Source organism: Mesocricetus auratus, unplaced genomic scaffold, assembly GCF_017639785.1.
Source record: "Mesocricetus auratus isolate SY011 unplaced genomic scaffold, BCM_Maur_2.0 Super-Scaffold_100024, whole genome shotgun sequence".
Taxonomy (NCBI): Eukaryota; Metazoa; Chordata; class Mammalia; order Rodentia; family Cricetidae; genus Mesocricetus; species Mesocricetus auratus.
The window spans coordinates 13,499,213-13,513,548 of NW_024429205.1; positions in this window are offsets into that span (position 1 = coordinate 13,499,213).

Consider the following 14,336-nt stretch of genomic DNA (forward strand, 5'->3'; position numbering starts at 1 on the left):
GTTATAAATAGTTTGCTGTTACCTCATTTTGGAACAAAGTCTCATTATGAAGCTTAGATTGTCCTAAAACATACTGTGTTGCCTAGGCTTGTCTTACACTCTAGTAATCCCTTTGCCACATCATCCCATTGTGAAAATTATACGTATGAGTCACTGTACCTAGAAAACTTGTATAATGGCATAATTTTGGAATCACTCTTTAAAATACATAAGGAACTCAAATAACAAACAAAAAGACATAAAACAAAACCACAGTAAGGTGGTTCCCCAGTTGGAATGGAGATTATTACTAAGAAGATAAAAGATAGTGAATGTCAGCAGGATGTGGGGAAAAGAGAATTCATACATTGTTGGCAGACTATAAACCAGTGCAGCCAATATGGGAAACAGTGTAGAAGTCCCTTGCAAAACGAGAACCAGAAATCCATCTTGTCCAGAAACTTACTAGGCATATATCCAAAGGAAATGAACTCAATACGTTGAAGAGACATCTTTACATGCATATTCTTGCTGCAATGTTTATAACAAGCAAGATATGGAACTAGATTAATGGATAAAGAAAACTGAACATAGATACAGTGGAATACTGTTAACTCATTCTAAAGAATGGAGTGCTGTCAGTTGAAGCAGCAGAGGTGAGTAAGGAGGACCCTCCTTAACCACACTTAAGAAAATTTTGTCAGGAGACAAAATAAATTGGCCATCCATTGAGGGAGCTAAATAAAATCAGTTTCTAAGAAACCAAGAGTAAATAAGTGGTTATTACAAACTGAAGAGGATGCTAGAGAGGAAAGGATAGAATCCGGTTACGTACACACACACACACACACACACACACACACACACACACTACCTCACGTTTGTTTGTGTATGTATGTATGTATGTATATAGTTAGATGGGAAGAGTCACTGCTGGTGTTATATATTAACTGAAACTGACAATAATTTATTATCTATTTTTACAAAAGCTTTAAGAAAGGATGCTAAATATTTACAACAGAAAGGGATGAGAAACATTTAAGATGGTGGAAATGTTCTGCATTCAGTTTTCATTGCATGTATATATATATGAATAAAGATAATCTACTATGCCTGCTAAATGTAGACAATTACTATGGATAAGTGTGTATGCAGGCGTGATCACACAGTATGTGCACACACAAATGCAGTTGGCTACAGATGGCAAGCAGGTGGCTGTGTTGTGGGTGCTAAGAGCTAACTGCATCCCCTGCAAGAGGAACAAGAGATCTTTTAACTACTAAGCCATCTCTTGAGCTCCTCCTGTATTATTTTAAGGCTGCAAATCACAGGCAATAGGTCATTGGCCCAGAGTAAAAGCCATATGCTCTATTACCTTGCTATTTGACAAACAATTCTACTTGGAGAGAAGTTCTTGTAAATAAATAATTACAAAGCAGCTTAAAGTTGATATAATAAGAATGGAAATAAGGCTCATCGTTTCAACAAAGATAGGAACATCTGCTTCGAGACACTAAAAAGATTTCTTTAATAGTTCGAAAACGGTCCTAGTTGTCCTTTAGAACTTGTTTGCAGACCTATGAGAAATTCAATATTTGCTACCAAAAAACATGACCAAATAAACACTGCAGTTTTTTTTAACTAGCAAATAGCTAAAATGTTTTCCATTCAATCAAATGGTATTTTAGAATTTGTGGTCAACACAAAAGATGTCTCTTGCTAGGCAGAGTAATATAATACATTCTGTGTGAACAGGAAACTTTAATGATATATACAGTTCTGTTATTAAAACTGAGTTCGATATTTTGCTCTGCACTGGAAAATTGTGACCTAGTACAACACTTCCACCTCACATTGTTTATAAGTTGAGGAAAATCAACATTTGGGGTTCCCAGTTCTCACAGTAGGAATTACATTTGTTTTGGCCAAATATAATTTATATAACTGTAAGGAACAATAAAACATGAACCCTAGAGTGTTTTCTTACCTAAAAATAATATAGACCTTGTAAAATTGAAGAGATTATTATTATAAAGGAAAGACAGTAACTTAAAAGGCTGAAGCTTGTTTCACAAAGATATTTTCATGCCTGTGCAAATAGGCAGACACCTGTGTGCCCATTTTTTGACCTCAGCCATGGGAGTGAGATTCCACACAATCATAAATAATCTTTCAAGTAAAACTTTGAAGTATTTGCTTAGACAAAAGTTCTTCCATTCATTCTCAAAATACGTGTTCAACATGACTTCTTAAATAAAAATCACCCAATAATCATTTTTCTATCTAGCAAGATCTTTCCTGTGATGTGTGTTTTAAAAATCCAGCTCTTTGTATTGATAAGATTTCTAGTTACTGTAAGGGTCATATACAACTTAATAACCATAAATTAAAGGAATGAACAAATGAATAAGTTAAATAAAGGGATCACAAGTATTTTATAAGTCAAACACCACCTATGGAAATTGGTTCTTCTCGTTCATTACCATCATATAAAATAGGATCCTAATCTCAAAACTGTGAGTCATACTAAATGAATATCATAAACTTACTGAATGCAATGTTTAAAATTTCTGGTTGCAAAAGCAATATGTATTTAGGAGGAAAGAAAAAAGATAGCTCTTTGAGAGAAAGTATTGTATTCAAGGAATGAGTCCATTGTGTCTTAGCTAATTTCCCAAGAAGTTGACAGAATTATCTCTCTATTCAATCTGAAATGACTAAGATTCATAAATCTTCTATGACATGTACTAAGCCTTGTCATCAAATAAACAGCGGAATTGGCACTAGACTTGAGCCTTTTGATTCCACTGGCCATAGTGTCCCCTTCATGCTGCTTGAGAATCAACTGGCACAGAGCTATAACATCACAACCATCATGGAGAGTCTTGTCCTCCCTCCAGATGGCATTCTGCATACCTGCCATTCTCACATTTCCTGATTCCTCGCACATTATTTTAAAACAACACACAAAGCATAGTTTTTGTTTCAAGATTCACTAGGATTTTAAATTCTGCTAGCTCCCACAGTAATTTTGACATTATCTTTAAAATCTTTGCTTCTAGTTCAATATAAAATTTGAGTTGCCTTTAATAGTACTCCTGTAAGATTTTTTTAAAAATTATCCTTTAATATTTAGTTAGAGATATCTTTAAAGCACCTTCAACAACATGGAAAACTTTGGGGGGTCAGAGTTGGGTGCCTTTTACTTTTCTGGGGTGCATTTGTGGATTCACCATCTTCACTTGTCTGTCTTGGGCCATATACAAAAGACTGTTTTAAAGATGTTATTTGATGTTGGATTTGGTAGTTGTCCACTTGATTTTCAGAAATCATTCCTGTAAATCATGGTCTAGAAGACCTGTCATTTTTTTCTGCCATGTCTTTTGTGGATTTCTTCAAAGGAAGAAGGAATGCCTAAAAAAGTAAACATCTAACAGCCATGACTATGTTCCAAAGAGGGTGGGATACAAAAATATTATAGAGGCATATAGATACATAAATATTTCTGTTAGATAAAAAGAGAACCCTGTGGATAACTCACAAGGAGCCTACTGGAATTCTGTCAGAACAAATGTGTTTGTGAGTGAAGCAGGGCCATGTGTTTCTCCCTATTCCACATTCTTTTCTTTGGACCCTAACAAAAATCACCAGCCTAACATGTGTATGGGGCTTCTGTCTTTCATATTTTACATTTAATTTTTTGACAATTCATACTGAACATATTTATACCTCATTGTTCCCTCTTACCACCTTGCACTCCTACAAACTCCTCCTTATTCTCAACTAGCCCCGCTCCTACATTCATGTCTGACACTTTGTGTTGGTCTTGCATGGTTCTCCATAACTGTTATGTGTTCATGATTACAATGGCCATATCATCTCCACATGACAAAATGGACTCTCTTTAGTATTTTAGGACACACACACAACACACACACACACACACACACACATCACATGACCTTGTGTGATATTTACAACAGCCTATATGATGGGCATAAATATTTGTGATTCATAAGTAGAAAAACTTGAGGTTAATGATGATAAGTCATATATTCAGCTCCATGAAGCTTTGTGGCAGAAGCAGACTCTAAGTATAGGATTTTAGCTAGTATGTGGGACAACTTTTCTTCTTCTTTTATAGATAGCTAATCATATTTCTTCACTTCCTCCTTCAAAATATGTTACATGTACCCTTTCCATCCTTCGTCTCTTAGCCCTTTATATAGTATCTTCTATCCTTGAACAAAAAGCAAGAGAACAAGTCAAAAACAAGCAACGAAAACCAGAAGTCATAAAACATAAAACAAAAATCCCAGTATGTACATATCAACAAAAGCACAGACTACCAATGGGACAGAAAATGAAGATTATGGTAGGAAGCAAACTATAGCAGAATCAAGAGTAACTTATAATTTAGGCACAGTGTACTGCCTAACTTCCAGAGGCATCAGAACTCTCAATGAACAGATATGAAATGTATTTTTAGGAAAAAGTGTAAAGCATTGTACATCATAAATGACAGTGACATTCAAGTGTTCCCCAGCTGAGGAAATAACAAATTTACTATAGTCAAAAATCCATGGTAAGTGCAGTGAAGCATTAATATTAGGTTCTGAAAGGGAAGAATGAAAGGGGGGAAAGCCTGGAAAACAAGTGTTTCATAAAAGTCTGCTCTGTCTACCAGAATTTTTGAGATAAGGAAAGTATGTCATAATTAGCATAACTAAGTGAAATAGGCATTGGGTATGTGCAGATGGCTATGGAGCACATAAAAGGTTGATTGATCCAACTAATAACCTGAAGGGTTAATGTAATTTAATTTTGATTGAAAGTTTAAAGGCCATATAAAGCCAGAGGCTACCATTTTGGACAAAGTCAATGAGGAGATCCCTGAGTGTATAACATGCATGAAGATGAGGCATAAAATAAAAGAGTGGACACCGTTTTAATTTTGAGAGCTCACAAATTTGTTAAGGAACAAACTCTTCTCTTGCAATTATTGTTTAAACTCTGGGGTCTACAGACATAGGGAATCACAATCTTATGCTCATCGTTGATCCCAATTTCCAATTCTTTTACCTTTTTCTTTGTCTCCTTTACTCTGAGAATTATCTCATTTCATCTCTGCTTTGGTCATCTTAACATAAGCTATACACATGGTAATTTTTGCAAAACTTAGTCTTGTTATACTATATAATATTCACATTAAATATTTAAAATTTATGTAAGTAACAGTAGTTGGAGGCTAAACATAATCATCCATTTAAACATAGTACATTTAGCCAGATATGCCTTGGTAAAATCTCTCTCATAGCCTGATTCTTTTCTGTCCCACCTGATCCCACAGCCATTTCTAAATAACCACTCAGAGACTTAAAATTAATTATAAATATCTGGCCAATGGCTCAGGCTTCTTCCTAGCTAGCTCTTACATTTAAATTAACCCATTTCTATTGATTCGTGTATTACCATGTGGCTGTGCTGTTACCAGTCTGCTGGCATGTTTTTCCTTGGGCAGGTAGATTGTGGCTCTCAGACATCACCCTTCTTTCTCCTGATTCTCTGCTTGGATTTCCTTTCTGGCTTTATACTGCTTTACCATAGGCCAAAGCAGCTGTATTTATCAACCACATTCACAGCATACTGAACGACATCCAACATCTCTCTCTGTCTTTGTCTCTGCTTCTCTCTGTATTTCTCTCTCCTCTCTTAATCTTCTCTCTCCTCTTGTCCTCCTCCTCAACCAACTTTTGTCAGTCTTTTAAAAACTCAGATCATACAAAATGAAAACAGTTCATCAAACATATTGCCTGTATTATACCAAACACATAATACATCATATTGTTAATTTGGTTTTTTTTATTCAATTACTGGTAAGTGCCCATTCCCGTCTGTGCCTTAAAGTAATATTAAAACAAAGATACAAACTCTGGCTTCTTTAGACTGTGGTGCCTTAAATTCACAAGGATAGAAGATCAAAATATCAAAACCACAAGCAGTAAACAGTGGTACTAAATTTAGTAAACATTTCCTAAAATATTTTGAAAGAAAAAAAGAAGACAAGAAGACCAAGAACTACACACACACTCACCCACACCACCACACCAGTCACAAATAAGTTCTAGATTGTTTCCATAGTGGTGAATCGACACCCAGAGAATGGATGCACTGAACACAGGACACTTATCCAATATATTGGCCTTCACTCCAGGATACAAGAGCAGGGGCAGAACACACAGAAACTGAAAAATAATCAGTGGGTACTTAGACTCTTTCTGACATCCATTAATGATGCTTTGACTGACCATGTGATATTGGTAGTTTTATCTGATTTCACAGGTAAATTTTTTCTGCAGTTTGCCTGCTCAAGTGTCTCACTTTTCAGACTTCTTTGCCATTAGCCAAACCCAAACAAAAAAAACAAAAACCCAAAAACTACTGCCTAAATGTTCTTTGTGTTTTAAACCTGAAAGGAGGTGAAGATAAGCTATAAATGGAGGTGTCTTATACATCTCAGAAAAGGGCTTATAAATATTTGTACACTTTTCTCTGAACTGCAGTGAATAGTTTCTATCATTCCATCCTCTTATGCAATTATGTATATTATCTAACATTTTTTTGAAACATTAACAATGAAAATATGTATGCTCTAAAGCTCCATTTGTAACTTAACCACTTGTCTTTGTAAAACTCATCATTGATTTTTTGTGCACACATACACATGAACACACACACACACACACACACACACATGTGTGCGTGGGTGCAGCCTATACATGCCATGCCATTGGCACACATCTCTGCAGATTTATTCGAATGTAGTAAATTAACTATGTAAACCCCAAGAAAGTGATACTGCATTATTAATATTGGTACATTAAGAGAGAATTTTGCCACTCATTCAGAATTGACCTCCAGTAGAGCCAGCTTAAAAACTGTTTACAAATGGCTGTAGTGTTGCATTATTAAATGTCTGACATCAGAAATAAGACTACATTGCTCATTCTCTTCATTCTCTCCCCCCCCCACCCGCCCCCACCAAATGGCCAAGTAGCCAAGTCTCTGGTATGTGTCAGAAGAGCATTTGATTTTCAGAGTGAAGTCAAAGGAAAAGTATGTAGATGGCAGTGTAAATGTTAGGAAAGATTGAAGGGAAATATGCTAGTTATGTGGTGTTTTGTTAGAATAACTATAGAACCATTGCAGCAATGCCATAGTCAGGACTCTTGCCAAGTGGAATACCCTATTTATAACACTATCAAGCAGAGGAAATGGTGCCAGGAACAAGATAAAACTATTAGCTGCATTTTAAAAGATACTTAAAAGCATGTTTGTATTTTAAAATAAATTTTGGTGGTTAGGAACAAAACTTGGGTAGTCATAGATCTGGGTGTTGAAACGTGTTGCGAGAGCACTCATTAGTCCTCCCCTTATCTCTCCTGCCATGCCTCTGCCAGAAAGCTTGTTTGAAGTCATAAATGGAGCTTGTAAATGGACTCTTTAGGAGATACCTAGAAAATAAACAATCCCCCCTCTTGGGTAAATAGTTAAGCGATCTCCATGGACTTGCATGCTTTTTCGCACTGTTGGCACTATTGACCCAGTGCCCATCTGGCTCCTTCTTCCTATCTGTCTTATTCCTGGCTGTCTTTCCAATATCAAGCAGTTAAGGTGCAATTCTAGAGGTAGAGGGGAAATAGACTAAATCCAAGAGAATGCCTTGATCATATGAACTCTGGTCACAAGGATGTCACACTCAGAGCTTCTAGCATCCAGCCTACCTGGCCTAACCTGTGGCTACATCAGGACACGTACTATGGGTTGTTACTCCAAATCACTGTCTCCTACCCTGTACCCCAGGAAATACTGAACAATCAGAAGACCAAAAAATAGTAGAGTTGGATCTAGTGTGGGGTTCCTTGGCATTTCTAACTCCATCACTGAGAAGTTGCATATTCAATAATGCCTTCAACTACAAGGAAAGGGCAAGCATTAAGACACAATGCCTTCACCTTGTGTTTGTACCATTTCTCTTCTCCATCAACGTACTTATCTAACTTCATGAATTCAAAGGATAAGGTTTTTTTCCATGTTTTATTTTATGTGTATTGTATTTTGACTGAATGTTTGCATATTCACCAAGTATACATGCAGTGCTTGCAAGAAGCAGACAGACCCTCTGGCACTGGAGGTATCAGGCTCCATGTGGGCATTGGGAATCAAACCAAAGTCCCCTGGAAGAGCAGCTGGTGCTCTTAACCTCTGAGACATTTCTCCAGCCCCAAGGCTATATTATTATTAAATTAGAAACCGCCAGGTTTATCCATGTCTCTTTTGCTATCTCTGTGTTTCTAAAGGGCAAAAACAATTTATATGGCTTTAGGCTCTGTTGCTTTTCCAAAGATGAAAACTGTTTTGCAGGTTTCTTAGGTCTAGAAGTGGTGACAGGAAAGACGCTCTGCACTGCTTCTAAAGAAATGCAATCATCCAGTGACTGATGGTAGTAGAGGCAAAAACCCACAGTTAAACATTGAACTGAACCCATGGAACCCAGTAACACAAAGAGAGTAGTGATGAGCAAATGGGCAAAGAATGGGCTGGCTAAACCATTAGAGACAGTTGACCTGAACAAGGGGGAGCTCTTGGACCCCAAACTGACACCTGGGAGGCCAGCATGGGACTGATCCAGACCCCCTGAGTGTGAGAGTCAGTGAGGAGGCCTGGGCAACCTATGGGTCCCTAGGCAGTAGATCAGTATTTATCCCTGGCATACAAATGGACTTTGTGTGTCCATAACACAAAGAGGGATGCTCTCTCAGCCCGGACTCTTAGGGGAGTGCCTGGACCCTGCCCTGAGCAAAATGACAGACTGTGGATATCCCCTATGTGGAAGGAAGTGGGGATAGGGTGGGAGGCTGGGGGATGGTGGGAGGGTGCAGAGGAGGGGAGGTAGAAGGAACTGGGATTGACATGTAAAGTAAACTCTTTTAAAAATGTAATATTTTTTCTTATAAAAAATGAAATGCAATCAAGAAGTGTTCATTTTCCAGTATTAAAGCCACTATGTTAAATAACATACAGCCCATTTTATCAGTTGTCCTACTAGATAAATTATCACTGTATTTATATATGTTTATTCTTTATCTCCTTTATATATTTGGGGGCATATGTGTATGCAGTACATGTGTGCATGGAGCATGCATGTGAGTGTACAGGCGCATATGCCCATGCATGTGCATGTGGGGACAGAATTCCAAATGTCTTCCTCTACTGCTTATACCTTTAGACAGTATCTCCTCACTGAGACAGGAATGTGCCATTTCAGCCAAGGTGGTTGGCTAGCAAGCTCTTAGAATCCACCTACCTTCACCCCTAAAATTGAGGTTACAGGTACGCATATCCATGCAAAGGTTTATATATGGGTGCTTGGAATTTGAACTAAAGTCTTCACACTTTAAGCAAATAGTTTATCTACTGAGTCACCTCCTGAGCCCAGATAATATATCATTGTTTTTTACTTTAACATAGATACTGCCCAATGAATATTATTTACTATAATACTGTATGCCAGTATATGACAATTGTATAAATATATATGTATAATTATTTGTGATGTAATTGTCATTATATATTGTCATTAAGATGTGTTTCTCATTATATTAGATAATGCTACATTCTTATATGATGTGGTATAGTTTATATTACAAATTATATTATGTCATGTAGCATGTTCATGCATTATATTCATATATATTTGTCTTCAATTTGTGTTTCTATAAGTTATATAACTATGTATATTAATCATATTTCAATACACAAATTAAGACAAATGGTATGACAATTATGGTTAGAAAATTATATAAACTATTAGGAATAATATAAATTACAAAGATAAATCAACCATGAAATTGCTTAAAGTAGCCTATATTTTATAGGACTCTTGTTTCTGTATGCTATTCAAAATATGCTTACATTGATATACTATTTAGATAACAATGTAAACATACTTAATAAATGTAATTATTTAGTAGTTTTCAGTATATATCAGCCATAATTCTCATGGTCAAGAATTTTCACAGGGGATATCGTATCATGCAAGGGCCAGGTGCCGTGTTCTGAGAAGACCTTCAGGTCACACTACCAGGAGAGTGAACTTGGGAATGCCCTTACTTCTGATTCCTTCTGTTTGCACTCTTGAAAAAGAGAATATGGGATGACTTACTAAAGATATAAGTGGAAATAACATTAAGAAACATGGACAATGCACTTGCTAACACACAACTTTCAGTGCTAGGTGCCAGTGTCCCTAGCCTTGTTGAAGTTGTGAATATAAAAAAAAGTCCTTGCTATTGCTTTTGGCTGGGGTTTTAGCTGAGCATCCAACATGCAAATGCAGCTGGCTACTGAGTTCTGTTTTGCTCAGGCCTCACGTGGAGAGCAGAGTTGGTTGTCCTTGCTTTCTAGTGGTTGGAGAACAGTCAAACTGATATCCCTTGTGGGGTAAGATCTTGGGGACAAATATTTCTTGTATTTCAAGGTTTCTTAAATTTCACATGTGATTTAAAAAAGCAAATAAGCCCCTTAATTGCTTCGTTAAGCTAGTCAACACTAATTAAGGAGAGTCAAGTGGAAAAATATTAGAACCTGCTGTGCTCTGCTTTTAGTCCCCTCCCCTGCCTCTAGAATGTGTTTTGTTTTCCAAGGGATGGGAGTTGGTGATTTTCCTTGATAGGACCACTCTGACCTCCTGGGTTCTGAGCTTGAAATTGAGCTACAGTCTTATGGGGTTAGATCCCATTTATTACTGGTAAAATATGATTTCCATCCCCATGAAAAAATGCCTGACATGCCTTGTAAAGTAGTGCAGGGGGTAAGCAGAGCTGTTTTGATGAGCTAGAATTCAACAAGATTGAACATCCATTTCATCTCCTTTCAGAAAGCCCAGGAGCTTTAAAACAGTGGGGAGGTGGTCACAAGTGAGAGCTCTAAGTGAAGTCAGGAGCCCCGCATAAGCCTATGCGCATGTGCTAATAATTTGGATCTGTGTGCCCACATGAGCATGTATGGACAAGCATGTAGGAAGGGTCTACAAACAAGGACCAGGATATTGATTAAAATCTTTTGCTCTTCTCCAAGATGAAGGCTGGAGCCTTTAAAGAAGCTCCTCTACTGCTCTGTCCTCTCTCAGCACTCTCCAGAGGCGGAGGCAGGAGGATTAGAAGGTCAAGGTTAGCCTTGACCACAAAGAAAGTTGAAAACCAGGCTGAACTGGAGAAGAGAGAAGGAGAATGGAGGAGGAGGGAGAAGGAGAGAGGAAAGGAAAACAAAGGGAAGAGTTGAGAGGGAGGATTCTATTCAGAGATTTCCTGACATTTTACCTAATACTAAAGAGACCACCCCTTGGAGTCGGAATCCTTCTGGTGCAGAGACATTGATGAAGTAATTCCAATAGCCTGCCTGAATGTTAGTTACCATGGTAAATAGCTTCTATGGAATGAGTATTAGCTTCACAACAAATTCCTTCTGGACATTTCATAAATAAGTTCACTTTAATTCTGATGACTCCTAAAATTTCACATCATTTATTGTCCCTATTTAGTTGGTAAGATATCAGGGAAAGAGGATGAATGAAATTGCCTTATGGTCCCAGAGTTGTCAAAGAAGGGATTAGAACCTAACCCTGCCTGATGCTTAACCACTGTAATATTGTCATTCTGCTGCTTAAAATTCTCTCTTATTGTGATCCTGTATATCAGTCAAGTCCTTCTTGATTCCAGACGAGAGACCCCCAACCTCCTTTCTGTCTGAAAATACTTGCACACATCCTGTCCAGCATGCAAGTATCTCCCATATCTCACATAAGAGCTTCGCCTATAGCACCAGAACCAAGAATACTTGGAACTGGTCAGGGGAACTTGAATTGCTTAAAGGGATCTGCCAAAGAACAAAAGGTATGATGTCCATGTTTCTCTTCTGCTATGGAGACCAGACCTGAGTTGTTTATGCTTGTAAGTTGACACTTCAAGCATAAGACCTTATGGAAAATGGTCTCATTCACTGTGTATGTATAGGTAGGACAAGATTCTTGCCTTGACCATATCATTCTCAACAGAAATAGAACTATAAGACTCAACCCATGATGGGGATATAGGTGCCTGATGTACAGTTGACTTTCCAATATGTAAGATACATCCCAAGCTTCTCAGGGCTAAGGACTAGTATGTAAGGCAATTTCAAATTCTACTCATAGTTCATGTGTACCAGTTGGTCACTAACCTTGAAACTGTCAAATTACCAACAGCATGAAGGGTTGTGGATTGATTCATCAAATAAGTTTGTTCTCTTTAGTAAACAAATTGCCTCTGGCGAGGAACTGGGCAAAGATAACAGAAGGCACAAAGTGTGCACAATTTAAAAGGCAACTTTGGTGCAAATGCTAGCGTTCATTAAAACAATCAAATAAAAGAACAAACTTCACATATTTCCTTCCATTTCTCTGTGTTCTCAAGATCCACAGAAATGGATTGTAACCCTAAAATTTTATCAAGTAATTATCAAATAATTCTCAGAAAGAAAATGACCTAGGTTCATGGGATCTTTTCTCCAAAATATTTTTAATGAGAGTGAAATGAGGATTTCATGATATCAAATGTGTTCTTGTTTCTCTGTGTAGGCCACTGAGGCTCAAAACCCAAGGGCTAAAAACTCAAAAATCAGGGAGGAAGGAACATGTGATACTTGGGAGATGGAAGCATGCAACATATGGGGACCTAAAAAAATGGCGTTGAGGCTGCAGCTGTCTGAAGATGTAGCTTAGAAAGCAATCTAGACAGCATCTAGCAAAAGAGAACATGAGCTCTAGACCCAGGTAAGTAAGAAGAATTTTAAATAGAGTTGTGATCCTAGGGGACCTAGATATTAAATAAGGTAGGAGTTTTCATTATGGGGAAAAAAAGATAGTATCTCAGCCCAATGGACAAGATCAGGAAGTGAGATGGGAGCAGGGTTATCTGTGAAGGAACATGTTTCCCATATCACAGTGGCAAAAGTACTTCAAATCTAACCACACTGCCAGGTCACTAGTCTAGCTACTGGTTCATAAGAGAAGAACATAAAGGCCTGAGCTCCCTGGACCCTTTTAAGTGAGGTCAATGGAGGTTCCTGAATACCTGTACCTTGAGTATGGCTATTCTGTGCCTTGGGTACCTAGTATTCCTGAAAGCTAAGAGGAGTGGGTCCATGGAGTTTCATCTACCCCAGAGCCTTTCCCTGGATGCTCTTTTAAAATAATGATCCTCTTCTACTATCAGAGGTCTGTGAATGAGCCAATAGAAGCAAGAACTTCCATGAATCCATTTAATAGAGAGAATGAGAAATTCAAGATTTTGGTACAAGAGTTTCAGAGCAGGCAGGAAAAGCCTGTAGGATCCTCATCCATCATAGATTTTTTTATATTCTGAGTAAAGGTTAAAAGGTTGCCATACACTAACCTGAACAATGACCCTGAAGCTGTCCCTAGATAACCACCTCCTTGCCTCACACTCTTGCATCCACACCTGAAGTCTTCAGAAGGTCGTGGTTCTCATGTCTTTCCTTCTTTATTTCATTCCCACTACTTGTTTCCTAGGGATCATCAACTCACATCTTGGATTTCTACACCTCAGTGCCTTACCCCAACCTTTCTTAGCCTAGAACTCCACCTCTTCTTCAGTCTTCAATCCACTCATTGAAGGATGTTCTACCTTTCTTGCTATTATTAATGATAATCTAAGCTTGAAGTGAATTTGATGGCTCTAATACCTGAACCTTCCATTGAATTCCCATTATTTAGTATTATTTTCTAAGAAGTCCCATAGATAAAGGTCAAATTTGCATTAAAATATATACATAAAAGAACAAGACACCTCATTCCTTACAGTCTTCCAGATCAATCATTATTCCTCTAGGTGAGCCTGCAGAATCAGGCTATGGGTTGTCTCTAAATCATTGCCTCCTACCCAATACCCTAAGGAACATTGTGTTGAATTAGCAAGAGACAAAAAGATGGTGGGATTGGATTCAGTGTGGGATTCCTTAACCTTTCTAATTCCATTATGGAGAAGTTACATATTCCATTAATGCCTTCAACTACAAGGACAGGGCAAAACCTAAAACACAATGCCACCTTCTCATGTTTTCTCCATTTCTCTTATCAACTGACCTACCTACCTAACATGGTAGAATGAAAAGGATATGACTAATTTTTTGCATGTGTGTCTTATTTTATGTGTGTGTATGTTTGGTATGAATGTATATATGTGCATCACGTGTCAAAGACGAGTCAAGATTTTCAGAGAGACAGGATAGTAAAGAGT